Source organism: Pyrus communis, chromosome 8 (assembly GCF_963583255.1).
Source record: "Pyrus communis chromosome 8, drPyrComm1.1, whole genome shotgun sequence".
NCBI classification, from domain to species: domain Eukaryota; kingdom Viridiplantae; phylum Streptophyta; class Magnoliopsida; order Rosales; family Rosaceae; genus Pyrus; species Pyrus communis.
Genome location: NC_084810.1, coordinates 15,443,740 through 15,461,293, shown reverse-complemented (window position 1 = coordinate 15,461,293; position 17,554 = coordinate 15,443,740). Strand labels below are relative to the sequence as shown.

The 17,554-nt window shown below is 35.7% G+C and overlaps 1 long non-coding RNA gene across 1 annotated transcript; it reads right to left on the bottom strand.

The window, feature by feature from the left end:
• Nucleotides 1-521: 521 nt before the first annotated feature.
• LOC137741363 (uncharacterized) lies at nucleotides 522-3,719 on the bottom strand. Its single transcript, XR_011069288.1, has 7 exons — nucleotides 3,448-3,719; nucleotides 2,492-2,744; nucleotides 1,944-2,182; nucleotides 1,611-1,829; nucleotides 1,381-1,482; nucleotides 1,203-1,286; nucleotides 522-1,106 (listed from the first exon to the last, which is right to left on the bottom strand). It is a non-coding gene; the product is annotated as an uncharacterized lncRNA (long non-coding RNA).
• Nucleotides 3,720-17,554: the final 13,835 nt, after the last annotated feature.

Below are 17,554 nucleotides of genomic sequence, written 5' to 3'. Positions count from 1 at the left end.
ATAATTTTATTATTATAAGAAGATTATTACTTAATACACTACTACATTTAACACTTTTCGCGATGAAAGGTAATTCGTCGAGTAAAGGATACCACATTGGAATTCATGCAACAAAAAGTTCATCACACAAGGGTCGTGAAAACAGACTTGCGCGACAAGAACAAAAATTTTGTCGCACAAGAATGAAAATGAGCAACGACGAAGACGTTGTTGCGCAAAATTTAAGGGAACAAAATGAGTTTATCGCACGTAACCTAATGCAACAAAGTGAGCTGGAAGGGATACAGTACATGGGACGGTGGTTTTGGTGGCCAGTATGTTTGCGCGACGAATACTTGATATAGGACACTAGTTCACAAAAACTTAACACGACCAAGTGTTCGTTGCGTGGTGTAAATTTTTTTAATTAATTAGTTTTTTTTTTTTTTTTTTTTTTTTTTTTTTTGGTTCTGGTTACATAATTTATTTAAATAATAATTAATTTTTTATTATTAAAATTGCAACTATAATGAATGGAGGGGAAAATGCCATTTATATATCAAATAAAAATGTACATACAAGTAAAAAGTTTAAAACTAAGAAAAAAGAAACCTATAATCTATTTGGTCATTAAATGGGGTCGTTTGCGGGTCGAGGTGCGAGTAGGGGTATGGGTCAGGCTGGAAGTCGGGCTGTTGGATGAGATGCGAGTTGGTGTGCTAGGCAGGATGATGATCAAGCTAGTGGACGGGCTCGGAGGTTGACGAGTTATGTGACTCGAAGATGGAAGGGACCATAACGCCAAGTGGGAGACAGATGCCATTCAAGCTAAAGGCCTAAACGATCAACGTGACCTTACTCCTTAGGTCGACCACTTCATGCGTCAATCTAGTGACGCTAGGGCCTTGTGGTTGTGATGATGATAAGGCCCTAGTAGTGCACTAACGAGCTTGCCCCATCCCCCGACAATACTTCCCCAGCCTCCTCCCAAGGGTCATATCCAAGGTCTCAGTTAAGATCTGAAACCCTGCATTCTCAGGCGGAGCCAAATATTCGATAGAAGTGTCCAGGGGAAGCTGGAAGGCAGACTCCTAAAGGACGGTCTAGGTCCTCTCCACCATCATCAACTATGACAATAAGACAGAAGTGGATTAGTAAGAATTAATATTAAATTAAATTTTGTACTTTTTGGAAGCGTAAAATAGGAAATTGAAAAAAAGTACTTATGTGTAGCTGCTTAGCAAGCTCATCCCCGACCCAAGCATAAACTTCCTTAAAGACGTCTATCTCAGGAAATTTAGAACCCCCTAGAATAAAAGCAACAAAAAAAACATAAAAACAGCGGAAAATAAATTGAATATTTGTAAGAAATTATAAGTGCAAATATTAAACTCTCATTACCTATCGTTGTGCCTCCATCCTATAGGAGATGGGTCTCAAACCAGAATGGTGGAGAAGACTTTTCTTCTCCTAGTTGATCTTGTTCACCTTCGCCTTCGCCTTCTTTTGTTAACATAAAAGAAACGTATTAGTGTAATATTTAAAGATAATGAAACAAACGCATAGCCCAAATTAGGAATAATTTTTAAAACAATTAAAATTAAATAAGTAATACATATATAAAAACGTACCACATAGGAGGGGTCTTGAAAATGGCCGCAAAGCTACGCCCACTTGTCCGGCAGATTCTCCAACTCCAATAGGCAACCCTCCTCTAAAGTGACCTTCGGATCATCAAACAACTCATAATGTTTGTTGAGGTTGCTCTTCCACTACTTGTACCACTCGTAATACAACCTGCCTATTTAGTTGTCCATCGACTCATTTATGTCTTCAAAATTGTAATTTGTCTACAATTTACCGAGTATTAAATTAAAATTGAAGTCAAAGTTAAAAAAGGAAAAAAATTAATATAAAAATATGAACTTGATATATAATTGAATAAAACAAAGTTAGGAACTTACCGATAAACGATTGTGGACTAAGTTCTTCATCTTCGTCGGGATCTCGTGCCACAATTTCCACAGCATAAGGCACTTGGTCCTAACGACATGTCCCATGTCGTGGGCCAATGCACTGAGCTGCTCCGTTGTAGGTGTAGCCCGATGCCTCTCATCATATCCAATCGTGATACCATCATTTGTCACCTAGGTGATCTGCCCCGTCTTCAGCTATTGGCAAGGTCTTTTGGTGTTTTTCTTAGCTGCAAAACAACAAAATAAACGTCAAACATTAAGTTAAAAATTTACCAAAATTTCAACAAAACCTCCCCTACATTTATACCAATTCTCAAAACATGCAAACCGTAATAAACAATAAAGCACACATGCAAGCAACATTGTGAACAATTTTTTAAGGGATGAAATATCTAAAACACATTTTTTAAGATAAAAATCAATATATTTAACTAGTCATTTAGCTAGGTTTAGATTTTTCTTCTCCATTTCTTTTTGTCAAAGTTGCAAATAATTGTATTTGAATTAGCTAAATTAAATGGATTTTGTTATTTTACATGAGCGGGTGGCTTTGGATGTGGATGTGGATGCCGTGGCGGGAGTCCAGGCATGCTGATGAGTAAGACTTGCACTAGGCGGAAGTGCCACCAAAGGCGTCGATGATGCCGGCGCCTATGCCACATCGAATCCTCTTGACACAGTCATAGGACGGTCCACTGTCGTTGGAGCACTTCTTGCAGTAGGAGGTGGTGGACAAGGTGCAGGGGACCCACTACTCGCAGCCCTTCAGGTAGATGTAAGGTGAGACATCTACAAAATTAACAGAGAAAAAAATTTAAAATTTAAAATTTAACTATTATAGGTAAACAAATTTAAACTAAATGTGTGATTACAAAATAACATTATATAACATGAATGTACAAATTTAAATTAATCCACTACAACCGTAACCTATTCTCCTAGAACCCTAACCTAATCTGGCCACTAAAAACAATCCCTAACCTTAATTTGATTATATAACTATAATTTAGAAAATTAAGCTAAATGTAATTTTAATTATATAACTATAAGTTAATTATACAACATTCACCAAAATTAGAAAATTCTCCTATCCCTAATCTAATCCATGCCTACCCCTAACCCTAACCCCCAAATTACATTTTCTAATTAAATTCCCCCTAATTAAAAACTACCCCTAATTTCAATTGAGCCCTAATTATATACCATTCCCTTAAATTAGAAAATTCCCTTATCCCTAATCTAATCCGTGCCTATCCCTAACCCTAATCCCCCAAATTAGATTCTCTAATTAAATTCCCCCTAATTACAAATTAAGGCCAAATTATAAAATTCCCCAAATCAGGAAACCCTAATGTCGAACCCTACTCCTATATTCTAAACCTTAATCCCCAAATCGAAATCCTAATCGGCAAATCCTAATCCCCTAATGTAATAAGCCTAAATGGTTAATTAAAATGAAATTAAAAAAGAAAAGAAAAGAAAAGCAAGATACCTGAGAATAGAGAACATCGGCTGCATTGACGAACAGTGAGAGAGGGAGGGACGCATGGCGTGGGTTGTGCAGGAGAGAGACAGGGAGACTACACCTGAGTGAGGGAGAGAGTAGGTGAGAGAAGGGGAGGGTAGGTGGGAGAGAGGAGGACGATGGCTAGGAAGGAAGGAGAGTGCGACTGAGAGAGGGTGAGAACAGCGGAGAAAGGGAGTGCACGGCAAGAGAAAGAAGAAAGTGAGGGGAAAGGAGGATGGTTTTTTGAAATAATTAAAACGAACACCTTTGTGCGATGCACGATTTGTTGCGCAGAAGTCGTATATTTATTCGCGCTATAAAGCCATCTATTGCGCAAACCCTAAAGTCGTCGCACATTTTTTGAATTTTTGTGGAAATTTAAATTTTTCAAGACAAATTTAACAATGTGCCAAATATTAGAAATTACACAACCAAACATGAAAATTCGTTGCGTAAATAGGCTTCGCATGTAATTTATAATATTTGGCACACTGTTAAATTTAACAGTGTGCCAAGAATGTGTAATAATTTAAAAAAATTTAATTTTTTATCATAAAAAATTGAATTTATCGTACCAAGTTCTGGTAGTGTTGACTGAGAGTAAGCCATGGTCCCTCTTAACACTTCCTTACCTATGTCGGTTTGTATCAAACCATCGGCATTTAAAAATGACAACTTGGTAATGGTTTTTGTATAGCACTTGTATGACACTGGATGGTTTGCCATAAAACTCAAAGTTTGTACTTTTGCCACCACTCGGGACATGGACACCGTTATTTTGTGTACACAACTTGTCATCACGCTCAGCCCCCAAAAATTTGGTTAGAGTGAAAAAAACGCAGGGAACCTTCTCGTTGTGTCGCTGTCCCTATTCATCCATAAACGGGGTTGTATTCCCATTTGCTCCAGATTAAGATGAGCTTTGACAGTGTCTTCGTCTTGCCCTCAATATCTAGAATTGTGGCCACCAATATGTCAAACTCATTTTTCTCAACATGCATAACATCGAGGTTATGTTTCAGTTTTAGCTTAGACTAGTACGGGAGCTTAGAAAACATAGATTTGTGGGTTCAATTCAGATGGGTTGCTGGTCGAGGCCTTGTTTTTAAAATTTGGTCACCGGACCACTCTCTAGGTCTAAGTCGAGGCTCTATTTTTCCGTCGAACTCTTTGTCCTTCTCATGCCACTCGTGGTCCCAAGGCAACCATGTCCGATGACCAAGATATCAAACTTTTCCGGCATGACAACCAGATGTCATGTCATCCTTACAAACTGGACATGAAAAATAACCTTTAGTGTCCACCTGGAAACCATGGCATATGCCAAAAAATTGTATACTGTCCACATCACTGCTGCAGGTAATGTGAACATCTTCTCCGTAGACTTATTGTACGTGCAGAAACCATTTTCCGATAAATCTTTTAGCTCATTAACCATCGGCTACAAATAAACATCAATAGACTTACCAAGGACCTTGGTGATCAAAAGAGTCAACATCATATATTCTTTCTTCATGCATTTCCAAGGCGGCAAATTATGAGGAAAAACAAATATCGGTCAAGTGTTGTGGTAATGGTTTAGAACCCTGGAAGGATTGAATTCGTTAGTGGCAAGTCACAACCTAATGTTACGAGCCTCAGCTACAAAATTGGGGTACATCCGGTCAAAATCTTTCCATGCCTCATCATGTCATCATTCACCCGACTTTCTTTATGCCATCTCCTGTCACTTGCAGTATGCGTCGACACATATAATCATTGCAACCTCAGCTTTAGTGGCAAATAATGCATAACTTTCTGTGGAATCTTCGTCAGTCTATTCTGCGATGTCATTTTGAAACTCGACTCGTTACATACCAGGAATTTGTCCAACGCTTTATTCTCCTTATAGAACAATATACAATTATTTTTGCAAGCGTGAATTTTTTCATAACCCAATCCCAAACCATTCAACACTTTTTGCACACTTTTATAATCTTTCGACAAACTATTGTCCTTTAACAGCATTCTCTTTATAACCCCCAAAAAATAGTCTAAGCACTAGTTGGAAATTCGATATTTTATTTTGCCATGCACCAACTTCATAATGGTCATGAGCACCGAATAGTCTTCACATCCTAGGTATAAATCTTGGTTCATACTTTTTAACAGTTTTCAAATTGTTCGAAAGCTTCACTGTCCATCAGTTTAAGCACATCATCATCCCCTCCCTCGTTCGTATTAATCAAGGGAAATGGAAAAGTTTCATTTATAATATTCATAACCTGTTCGTTAGGATCCACATTAGGTTCAACATTTTCCATTCGTGTCACGTTTGACAACGAAGTATAGTCTAATTGTTCCCCTTGGTGATTCTAAGTCGTATATGTATCTATCATCCCATTTCTTAGTAAATGGAATCAAACATTTTCAAAGGTCTTCTTTAAGGTGTTTTTACACCTCCTAAATAGACACCAGATTCTAGTTACCCCTATGTTGTGTCTGCATGCGAACTCAATAAACTCATTTATTCCATCCAAGTACTCGGGTGCACATCTGTTCGAATTCTGTATCCAGTGTCTGTCCATAATGTCTGCAAGCACAATAAAATTGTAATCAATACACAACTTCAACGAGATATTGTCACATTATACCTCTGGTTAGGGCCCTAATCCCATTCAGGAATTAGCCGCCATACAAAACATATAGATTTGAAATATGGCGCCAAATATACCCCTGTTTTTACCACCTTACGGAACGAACCATTCGTCACGCAAAACATATGGATTCGAAATATGACGGTAAACTTAACCACAGTTTTTATGAGATCGTCACATAAATTCTATGAGACTAACATTTCATCGCGCAAAATTTATAGCGACGAACGAATACGTAAGTGATTGTAATTATGAAGTTATTTACGTAACTTCATAATTACAAACAAATATTCAATTATAATATTTATTCTAAAAATAATTGAAAACTTAAATAAATTAAATTAACCCATTTAGTTATTTAAACAACAAAACATGTATTAAAGCCTAATTAAGTCCAAATACATAACTTAGAAGAAAACCTTAAAATTAGATATTGTCCTCAAAAACATAAATTTAAAATTACAGCTCCACTGGTCCTCCATTCCGCTCCACGTCATAACGCCACTACTTGTAATCCGTCTTCAACGCCTTCTCCATCAACTTCATCTTTGTTCGTATCATCAAGAGTACAGTTACATTATTACACATATATGCAAATAATTAATTACAACATATAACAAACAATTTCGCAAAATTAAATATTTTTCAACATTTGTCACACTTACTAATAATTGATCCATCACCGCCTTCTTCACATCCTCGGGTACATATTTCTAAGAACGTCACTCAGCAGTAGGGCAATTGTTCTGCATTTCTACACCAATCGCATGCACAAACTCCACATATTGCGTCATATCATGGGGCTCGGGGGGCATGCTTTTCTATCAGTTTCCTTCCTCCATTTGAGCCCGAACTGCCGTTCTCCTACTGTCTTTATTATCTACCATCACGTTACAAAATAATGTGATAAAAACTGCAACACAATTTGTGCTTATAAAGAACACGTAACACTTTATGCGACGAAATGTTCGTAGTGCATTCAGGACTACAACCTTTGTGCAACAAATTGTTCATTGCACAAAGAACGAAATAAATACGCAATATATAACACAACTTCAACACCACCAATCATGGCTTTGCATGACGAAGTTTCATCCCACAAAGTTCTGCGCGACCAAACTTCCGTCGCGTCATTAAGCAGTAAATACAATGACTTAAATGCTAACCGACCATTTACAATGTTTTTGTGAAACGAAATCTCGTCCCGCAAAGGTTCTAGCGACGAACATCTTGTCGCTTAAACCCTTGCCCGACAATTGAAAATATTTATTTTATTCCGTCTCAAAAACCCTTGTTTCATAATCTAGAATTGCAATTCATAACAATTATAAGGTAATACTTCACATTTTCATTAATCAAAAATTAAAACACATAAGTCGAATACATTCACCAAATGTACATCCCAAAAGTTAAAGTCATGGTGACCTATCTCAAAAGAGAAGTTTAAAAGAGCTTGAGGTGCCTAACAAAAGATAGCTTGAGGTGCCTAACAAACGACAGCTTGAGGTACCAACAAAAGAAAAGTCTAAGCTAGAATAATTAAGAGTAGTAACACCTATATATAGACATCTTGGGTACTAACAAATGACAAGTCCAAGGCACATTTAGGTGCTAATTAACAAAAGAGGTGTTCCATGTGCTAACAAAATAGGTGTACCATGTGCATACTTAAAACTAACCGCAAAAGACACAATATGGACATCATTCCTCTTCCAAATCATGTTCTTCCAGCTCAAGATAAGTATTTTCACCCTCTGAAATATCACCATCAGATTTTGTAGAGTTGTTGGTCTTCTCCTGACTTGAAGCAATGAATGCCTTGATTTTTGTGAACAGATTTTCATCATCATTACTCTCGAGGTTTTCAGCCATGATTCCAAACTCATCATCCAATGGCAAATGTACGAAATCTGATGGTGTACTTTCATGTGCTTCTTGGATCAATTTCTCCCTCATTTCATCCTTCTTTTTCTTCATGTTATCCTTTCATAATTAAATAGAAACGATTTAGTTTCTTTCATTCCAAACATTTCAGCTATAATATGCTTAAGAAAACATAACTTGACCATTTGTATGTTATCCTTATCTGATGCAGAAGCAAATCACCATGCAAAACCTGTATGTAAACATGATTTGTAGTTTCTATTTGACTATGGATTAAATTGGACTAGGCACATATAATATTTTTCTCAACAAGTAACAGACGCAAAGTTAACATAAGATATATTGGTGGGACAAACAAGTAGTATCATGTCAATTTTGCATGTTCATTTCAACTGTGTTTCTTAAGTTGTATCTTGTCAATTGTAAAATTTTAATCTCCAGTGCATTTGAAATGAAAAAAAATGAGTGGCCCATGAATGACTTACATATTTTTCTCGAGCAACATCATTGATCCACTGGCCGTTCTTGTCTTTGTGAAGAGCACCCCAATTGTCAATCACTGATAATGAATCTCCTTTCTGTTTAATAATGAGGATACAAACGTGAGAGTGCATAATGAGTATTATAAGTACTTTAGTTTACCTTGTGAGCTGTCCTAGCATGTTGGATGAATGGCCTTGCTTCTCCCTTGTGGTGATACTTCAGTTTCTTCCTATTATTAACATTTTGCTTTGAAAGCTCCTACATTACACAAGTGGTACATAACAAGCAAAAGAAGTGTTAGTATTGTAAGGGTGTACAATTTGGGAAGCTCCTACCTCCTAGACTTATACATATTCATATATTTGAGTTGTACATATTTGTTCGAATGCAATAGAATACCACTATCTAACATCTTCTCCAATCAATTAGAATCTAATTTTCTTAAACACTATATCCAATGATTTTTGCTCTCGTTCTCTTGTAGATGTTCTCAAATTTTACCAACCTGAAAATGTAGAACTAAAAGCAATAAATAGCCTAATAAATGCAAACAAGCTCTGCATTCAATTTTGCCTAATACCAATAAAATACATGTAAAAGCTTGTGTAGAAGCAGAGTTTATTTATCAATAACATTGATGTACAAGCTCTTTATTATATATATATATATATATATATATATATATATATATATATAAGCTCACCAGTGGAGAAGCATAGTTTATTTATCACAAGCCCTGCATTTGATTATTTATCACAAGCTTATATATATATATATATATTAATACCAACAAATACATGTAAAAGTTAATATATGCTTATATATTAACTTTTAATAAATAAAATAAATAAATAAATAAAAGCACTGTTCCATGCTCATTCCATTTATTAAAAAATCAACTTGTGATAAAAAAAAATTGTTGTTCAACAATATACAAAAAATTTGGCATCTAACTTGGACATATATTAGAAAATGATGTATAGAACGCATACCAAAAAGTGGGTAGTAGTGTAAACATTATCGCATAGCCAGTCCCAGAGACTCTTAGGTCTCCCATTCCATATCTGATCATTTGGCAGATTAGCTCGTCCTTTTTGCAGGTGTTCCACATGACAAGAAGTACTGATACAACTGGTGCCTAAACACAGAGTACAACTTCGCCATCTTCTTATCAACATATTCAATTATCTTTGGATGTGATAAGTCCACCACAAATAATACCTATATTATCAAGCATAAATATATAAAAGTGAGTGCTTGAAATTATTATGAATAAACTAAATTAAAATCAAACTCACAAGCAACTTATTCCGTAGTGTCCTCTTTTATGAAGATGGGACCTTCATCCTTTTCTTGTAGCAAATTGGCGAGTGAGTCTGAACAATATTCCTTATCTCGGTAATGAAAAAACCTGATACTACCAAATCACTTGGAACTTGAAGTTTGAAATCAAATATGACTAGCATCTTCTTCCCATTATTTGCCTCCAAAATATCGTGGAGGCATTTCCCACGTGACTTTCCATGTGTCATCTTTTTGGCATTAAAGTTAAAATCTGTCTCTAAAAATTAAAAAAGAATATATGTGTTAGATTATTTTTATAACTTGTTTAAAACAGCATTAAAAGATCAACTCCTAAATAAAATTGTTGAAAGAATTGTAAGTAGCATTTCTCAAATACCTAAGTTCATGTCTGCTGGCTCTTCCGGTGAAGAAGCCAGTGGTGGAGGAGGTTGTGGTGGTGAAGGTGGAGGTGGGGCATCCCTCACCCGTTTCACTTTCTTTCCTCGTTGAGTAGGAGTTGTCATCTAATAAATTTAAAAAATAATAATAATAATATGTACGTAACAAACTAACATCATAGATAAATCATTATAACCATATAATAATAAACATTAATTTGTTATAAATAATATGACTATTAGTAAATATATAAGCAAATAGACTATTGGAGAATATAAATATTGATTTCTAATGTACATATCTCACCATAATCATCAATTGACACACCCCGACCAAAATCAAGGCGTGTTGGCTATGTCACCCTCACGTGACGGCCATCACGCCTTGATTTTGGTCAGGGCGTGGTCGGGGTCCAAAGTGGACAATATCGTGCTACAGTGGAATCGAGTCCGGGATGTGGTGGGGGCCCGGGCCGGGATGTAACATCAATCACTATATGTGTCACAAGTTGCAACCCCTTCCTCCGTCTCCTCCTCATCCTCCTCATCTTCCTCTTCTTTCTCCTCATCATCCTCTTCCTCATCCTCATCCCCCTCATTCTCTAGCCTTAACATTATTCGTACCTCTTTGTCATTAGCATCAAAAGATTCAGAATTAACATCATCTCTAGATAATTCAATATTATTTTCGTCATCCTCATTCAAGATTGGTCTCATGAAAATTTTATTTTCATCTACATAATCATCATCGTCTTCATCACTATCATGGTCCACACTATCATCATCTTTCTCAGGGATATCCCAAACGTGCCTATGTTGAATCTTCTACGCAACTTTCCAAGGATGGTCCAACTTTAAGTCATCAATGTAAAATACTTAATGTGCTTGTCTAGCTAGCACATATGGATCACTATCGTACTACCAATTATTTACATTGACTGATGTAAGATGATAATCCTGAATAAATCTTTTTCCTCTGATATCTGTATTGTACCATTGACATTTGAAAACAATCACCTTATAACCTCTTATAAATTGTACTTTAATGACATTAATTAATCTGCCATAAAAGTTACATGGTTCACCGTTATGCGACCCTGGTGTCATTACCCTACTGTTCTGCATTGTACGATTTTGAACAACTTGTGCAACCAAATAATGAATGACGTTCACAATACAACCTGTGTATTGGACAATACGTCGATCCAGACCTTGGGCTAATGAAAATTTTTCTTCACTCACCAGTCTAGGTTCTTGATAATACAATGACATGGCCCGCTGCCTAAACCATTAAGGAAATAATTGTTTATGTCTCAATTGTACATTGACATGATTATCTCTTTTCAAAATCTGATATGCTCACTGGATACATAAAAAATAAAAAAATATAAGTTAGAGTTGTAGAGTTATAAATATTTCTATTAGATGATATGGGGTGACTAAAGCTGCATATAGATATTAGACGATATGGGGTGACTGATGCTGCCAGATTTTATGTTCCCTCTTTCCATGGGATTCTCTATTAAGTTTAATCCCTTAATTTGAGGAAGATTGACATCTAGATGACTTTTTGATAGTTGTGTGCTAGCTACTTGTTGCACTCACTTAATTTAAGGAGTGACAACTTTAGGGTTTACTGGGTTAGTAGGATTTGCCAAGGTAGGGTTGCTTGTAACCTTCTACCTCATTATATATCCCCCCTTGTACATTCAATCAATCTATGAAAAATACATTCAAACAAACTTAAAATTTCCACAGTTTCAATATATGTAAAACCATTACTATCACATACCTCTTGAAGTCTTCTATTTCTTCACAATTGTCTAAGTTATACCAATATGCCACTTCTATATCTTCCCTCGAAAGTTCAACTAATACATGAGCTCCAAATAAACGTGTTTTTTGTGCAAACACTAAGAGCAACACATTAGGATCACCACCGTCATCGTTTCATTCTGGTCGAGTGAATAAAGTCTCAACATCACACAAATACATTGAGCAAAAAGTTAAGGACTCGTATGCCAAGTGTGTTTCCACAATATAGCCTTCAGGGCGAGCTTTGTTACATACAGATTTCTTGTATGAGCCCAACAATCTAGTAAATGAACAATTATCAGTATGTAGAAAGACACACTTAATGCAATTAAAGTAAACCTGATGGCATTTTACCTTTCTACAAGATACATCCATCGGTATCCAACTGGTCCTGCCAATTTTGCTTCACGTGGTAAGTGCATTGTTAAGTGAACCATGGGAACAAAGAATGCAGGCGGGAATATTTTCTCTAGTTTGCACAATATGAGTATAATGTCTTCTTCCAACTTATCAAGATAAAAAACAATCAGTGTCTTTGCACATATTTGTTGGAAGAAACTTGACAGCTCAACAAATGGGCCATATATCTGCTTTTTCAAATGTTTTCTAACTCCCACTGGAAGCACACGTTGCATCAACACATGACAATCATGGCTCTTCAAATCTAACACATTCCCTTCATCCACACTCACTTTATGGGATATATTTGCTACATAACCATTTGGAAATTTTATTGATTTCAACCAGTGCAAGAAATCTTTATGCTCAGATGGCTTGAATACATACTGAGCCAAAGGCTTATCCAATATATTAAGTGCATTTAGTTTCAAATGCAAACTTTCCCTGATATTATGTCTTGTAAATCCATCCTCGCCTTGAGGGTATCCTTTGACTTCCCCGTATTCAGCAATGTCCAGATCAAATAATCAAATATATTCTTCTCAATATGCATAACGTCAAGATTATGCCTAATCTTTAATTTGGACCAGTATTCCAACTCGAAAAAAAAAATACTTTTCCTTGTCCAATTTAATTCTTCAGCATTCCGCTTCCTCTTCCTATTTTTATTGCTATCATGCTTACCAAACTTACGGGATACAGGGTAATCAAATTGATCAAGTAGATCATCGCCTGAGAATTCTCGTGGAAGATGTCTCATCTCTCGATGACCATTAAACAGTTGAGTATTTTTACGCCATGAATGATTCATAGGTAAACAGCGATGATGTCCAATATGACAATACTTACTTCTCAACTTGGTGTACGATCCATCCTCATTGCACACAGAACATGCCAACTTACCGTAAGTGCTCCAACCTGATAAATTTCCATAAGTGGGAAAATCATTAATGGTCCACATAACAGCTCCACACAAATTAAATGTACTCCCAGTCATCTTATCATGAGTTTGAAAGCCATTTTCCCGCAATTCCTTAAGCTCGTCAACTAATGGGCGCAAATACACATCAATCTCATTTCCAAGTGCTTTTGGCCTAGGAATTAACAAGGTTAAAAAAGAGAGTGGTTTTTTCATGCATTTCCAAGGGGGCAAATTATATGGAAATATAACAACTGGCCACATACTGTATAGCTTACTTATATCTAAAAATGGAGTAATACCGTCACTTGCAAGGCCTAATCTGACATTTCATGGGTCTTAAGCAAAATGAGGGTACAGTTGGTCAAATTCTTTCCATGTGATAGAGTATGCTGGATGTCTCATTGTGTTCAGATTATTAACTTTTTTTTCCTTGTGCCACCTCATGTCTTTACTCGTATGTCTCAACATGAACAACCTTTGTAGCCTGGGTTTAAGTGGAAAATATCGTAACACTTTTCTTGGAACCTTTTTTCTTTGCTCATAATGACTATCTTTATACCTTGGCTCATTACAAACTGGACATCTATCTTTCTTTTCATGTTATTTATAGAACAATATACACTCATAATAGCAAGCATGTATATTCTCACACCCCAATCCAAGACTTTTCAATAACTTCTTGCACTTACGGAACGATTCGGGAACACTGTTTGGTTTGGGACACATCTTCTTCATCATTGCTAGCATCTTATCAATGGCCTTATTTGTCATGTGATTATCAACTTTGTTTTGAATTAACTCCACAACATAAGACAAAATTGTATATTAATTGCGTCCAGTGTATAGTTCCTTTTGAGCTTCACGAAGCAACATATCATAAGTATGAACATTTACCCTAAGAGCATTGGTCATATCTCCACCCCACATGGTATCTTAGACCTCCAGTGTATCTTGATCATCATCATCATCATGTATTCTTCCAAATGCATCATCCATCATTTTTAACATGTTGACATTAGAATTATGGATCAGCTCGTTGTTCGTAGACATTGAAGACTCTACTTGCACTTGATTAATATGCTCACCATGATTTATCCATAGATCATAATTTATATCCATACTAGAATTCAATAAATGAAGATGAACATCTTCAACTGAGCGAAAAAATCTATTATGACAAACCCTACAAGGACACAGTATCTGATTATTCTGGTTCACAAGGTGACAAGCAGCGTCAATGAATGATTGGTCCCCTTCTCTATACTTGGAACTAAGGCGATTCCAACAACGAATCCATTGTCTATCCTTAACGTCAGATCACTTCAATACTAGTATTGGGCGCAAACTTTCATATATTCTAATAGGTTGCCATAAAAATTTAAAAAAAGAATTGTTAAGATAGGCATATAATATAGTAAAGATGAATGTCAATAAAACAAAGAAAGCAAAGATAGGCATACAATATAGCAAGATGAATTTCGTATAACTCGAAATTCAAGATTAGGAAGATGCTAAAACAAAGAAAGTAGACCATTAAGCATTCGCACCCATCTAAATACAATTTTTTTTGTTTTTTTTATAGAAAAAAGCATGTCATTTAAGTATTCACACCCACATTGTAAACCCTAATTTAGAAATATATATCAACTGTAAGACTAAGTCCTGACTCCTCATCCAAAAGAAACTCTTAAGTTGTTACTCGGTCAACAGTTCTACGTTGGATAGGTTTTATATTTTTGAATATTTGTTTTTCAAAGATTATTGTGATTAGCTTCCATCATTTAATCTGATGGTGATTTTGAATTTTGAATTATAGCTTGTAAATAGGATTTTCAAAACCCTAATGTAATATGTATTGAATTATAAATACATGGCACCCTACATTATTAAGGGTATGCAAAACCATTGAAGAAAACCTTGTTCATAGTTTTTAGTTTCCTGCGAGTTTCTACTTTTATAATCTTCTATGATTCTCTAGTTCTTTATGGTACTCAAAGCCCTATAAGTCCAACGACAGAAGATTAACCCCCCCACCTACAGTCCCTACTGCAAATATGTCTTCCTACATGACTACTATTGTGAACAACTAGATAGGACTAACTATCCTCTATGGTTAGCCCAGATTCTAGTCGTGATCTTATGGGCTATGTCGATGGCATCATCCTAAAATTTAATTAAACAAAAATAGAAAAATCTTCTACCCGAATAACACGAGTGAGATTTCTACTACTGGGTTTCTCTGCACATACTTAGAATGATCTATTCCACCAAAACAAATTCCTTACCAGAGGTGGCCAACAGGGCCGACAAACCCAAATCCAAACAAGCTGGTTATACCCACTCTTCTCCAATTGATGTTTAACTCTTCATCTTCACCCTATCCATGAAGACAAATAAGTTAGTCAATTATCATGGGAAACTCATTAACAAAATATTTGATAGCAACATCTTGCAGGCACACATTTGATCATTTAATATAAAACAAAATGTTGAGAAATTCCAAAACTTCTACGTTATTTTCTATCATATATATAGCCTAAAATTGGGGACTCTGCACAAGGTGTTATGCTTAACAGCATTTTCAGAAAGTGTTTGGATCATTTACAATAGAAAAATCGTTTAAAAACATTACCAAAACAAGTCATGTTTCTCTAAACTAAGAAAAATATACACTATGAACAAGTAGTTTAATATCCTCTCCAAAATATGTGATCCTCCAAATCATGAGATAACGAAAATGTAGCTACCAAACCTTTTCCCTAAACATGGAGAAAGACTTAAATGGAACGGGTTCACTGCCACTTACACATGGAATTGTATTACTGAACACCATGTGATAGTGAACCTACTCAATGTAAGTTGCTCACATGGAACCATATCCGCTTGGTGCCACATTGACCCCATTATTCAGCAACAGATCCGACACTTCTTGAAGATTAAAAAAAAACCAACGAGCACAATGAAAGTCTTTTCAAATCCCATGGCAACAATTCAATAAACATTGACATATAAAATAAACAAATACAGAGGTCATCCCGAGCATGAAAGCAATTCCACAAACACAGACACATAAACACAAGAACAAGAGCTGAAAAAGAAAGTAACCATTCTTCGAATGATGAAACGAGATATTTCAAATTTTTTGCAAGACATAAAAGAAACTAAACAGGTGTTCCCCTACATTTCTATAAACTGATGATATTTGTATTTTCACATAATGTTCTTACAGATTCTATAAGTTCTACTTAAAAAATACTCCACTCCCATCCCCATATTAACTTTAAAAGACAAATGTGTATTTGTGGAAATTTTAAGTTTGTTTGAATGTATTTTTCATAGATTGATTGAATGTACAAGGGGGGGATATATAATGAGGTAGAAGGTTACAAGCAACCTTACCTTGGCAAATCCTACTAACCCGGTAAACCCTAAAGCTATCACTCCTTAAATTAAAGGAGTGCAACAAGTAGCTAGGAAACAACTATCAACAAGTCATCTAGATGTCAATCTTCCTCAAATTAAGGGATTAGACTTAATAGAGAATCTCATGGAAAGAGGAAACATAAAATCTGGCAGCATCAGTCACTCCATATCGTCTAATATTCATATGCAGCATCAGTTATATTGTCTAATATCCATACACATCATCAGTCACCCCACATCGTCTAATAGTACTAATTACCCGACAGAAATCATGCTCCATGTGCTAAATGCTCTCATAAATATCATTTTACATTTCAAGAACATAACATCAGACTATCCCCCAACAAAGTTCATCAACTGGTCAACCCCTCTTACTTAAATAGCACTTGAATGAGAAGATTCTGGTCCATCCCACACTAAGCGAAAAACCTACTCTATAACAATGCAATAAAAGCCTCTAAGACAATGCACCTAATATCAAGTAAGGAACTATATATATAGTACTTCTTAAAAATTAAACTTGCGTTGTGCTAATATTTCAAAAATTTGTTCATCGTAACTTGTAAACATAGATAGAGTATCATTATCAACTTAACTAAAAGGCAAATCGATTCAAGAACTACTAAATATATGACCCTGTACCGCGGAACCCGCTTTGATTGATTCATCCTTAGTACCATCTGGCAAAGGCCATCCAAAGCATGAAAGTAATTACACAAACACAAGAACAAGAGCTAAACTATCAAATGTAGGAGAAAACAAGAGAGACCCATTTGGGAAAACAGTGAATTACATAGACCTATTTAAGCAAAATTTCAAATTTTCACGGTTGAGACAAATTTACAAGA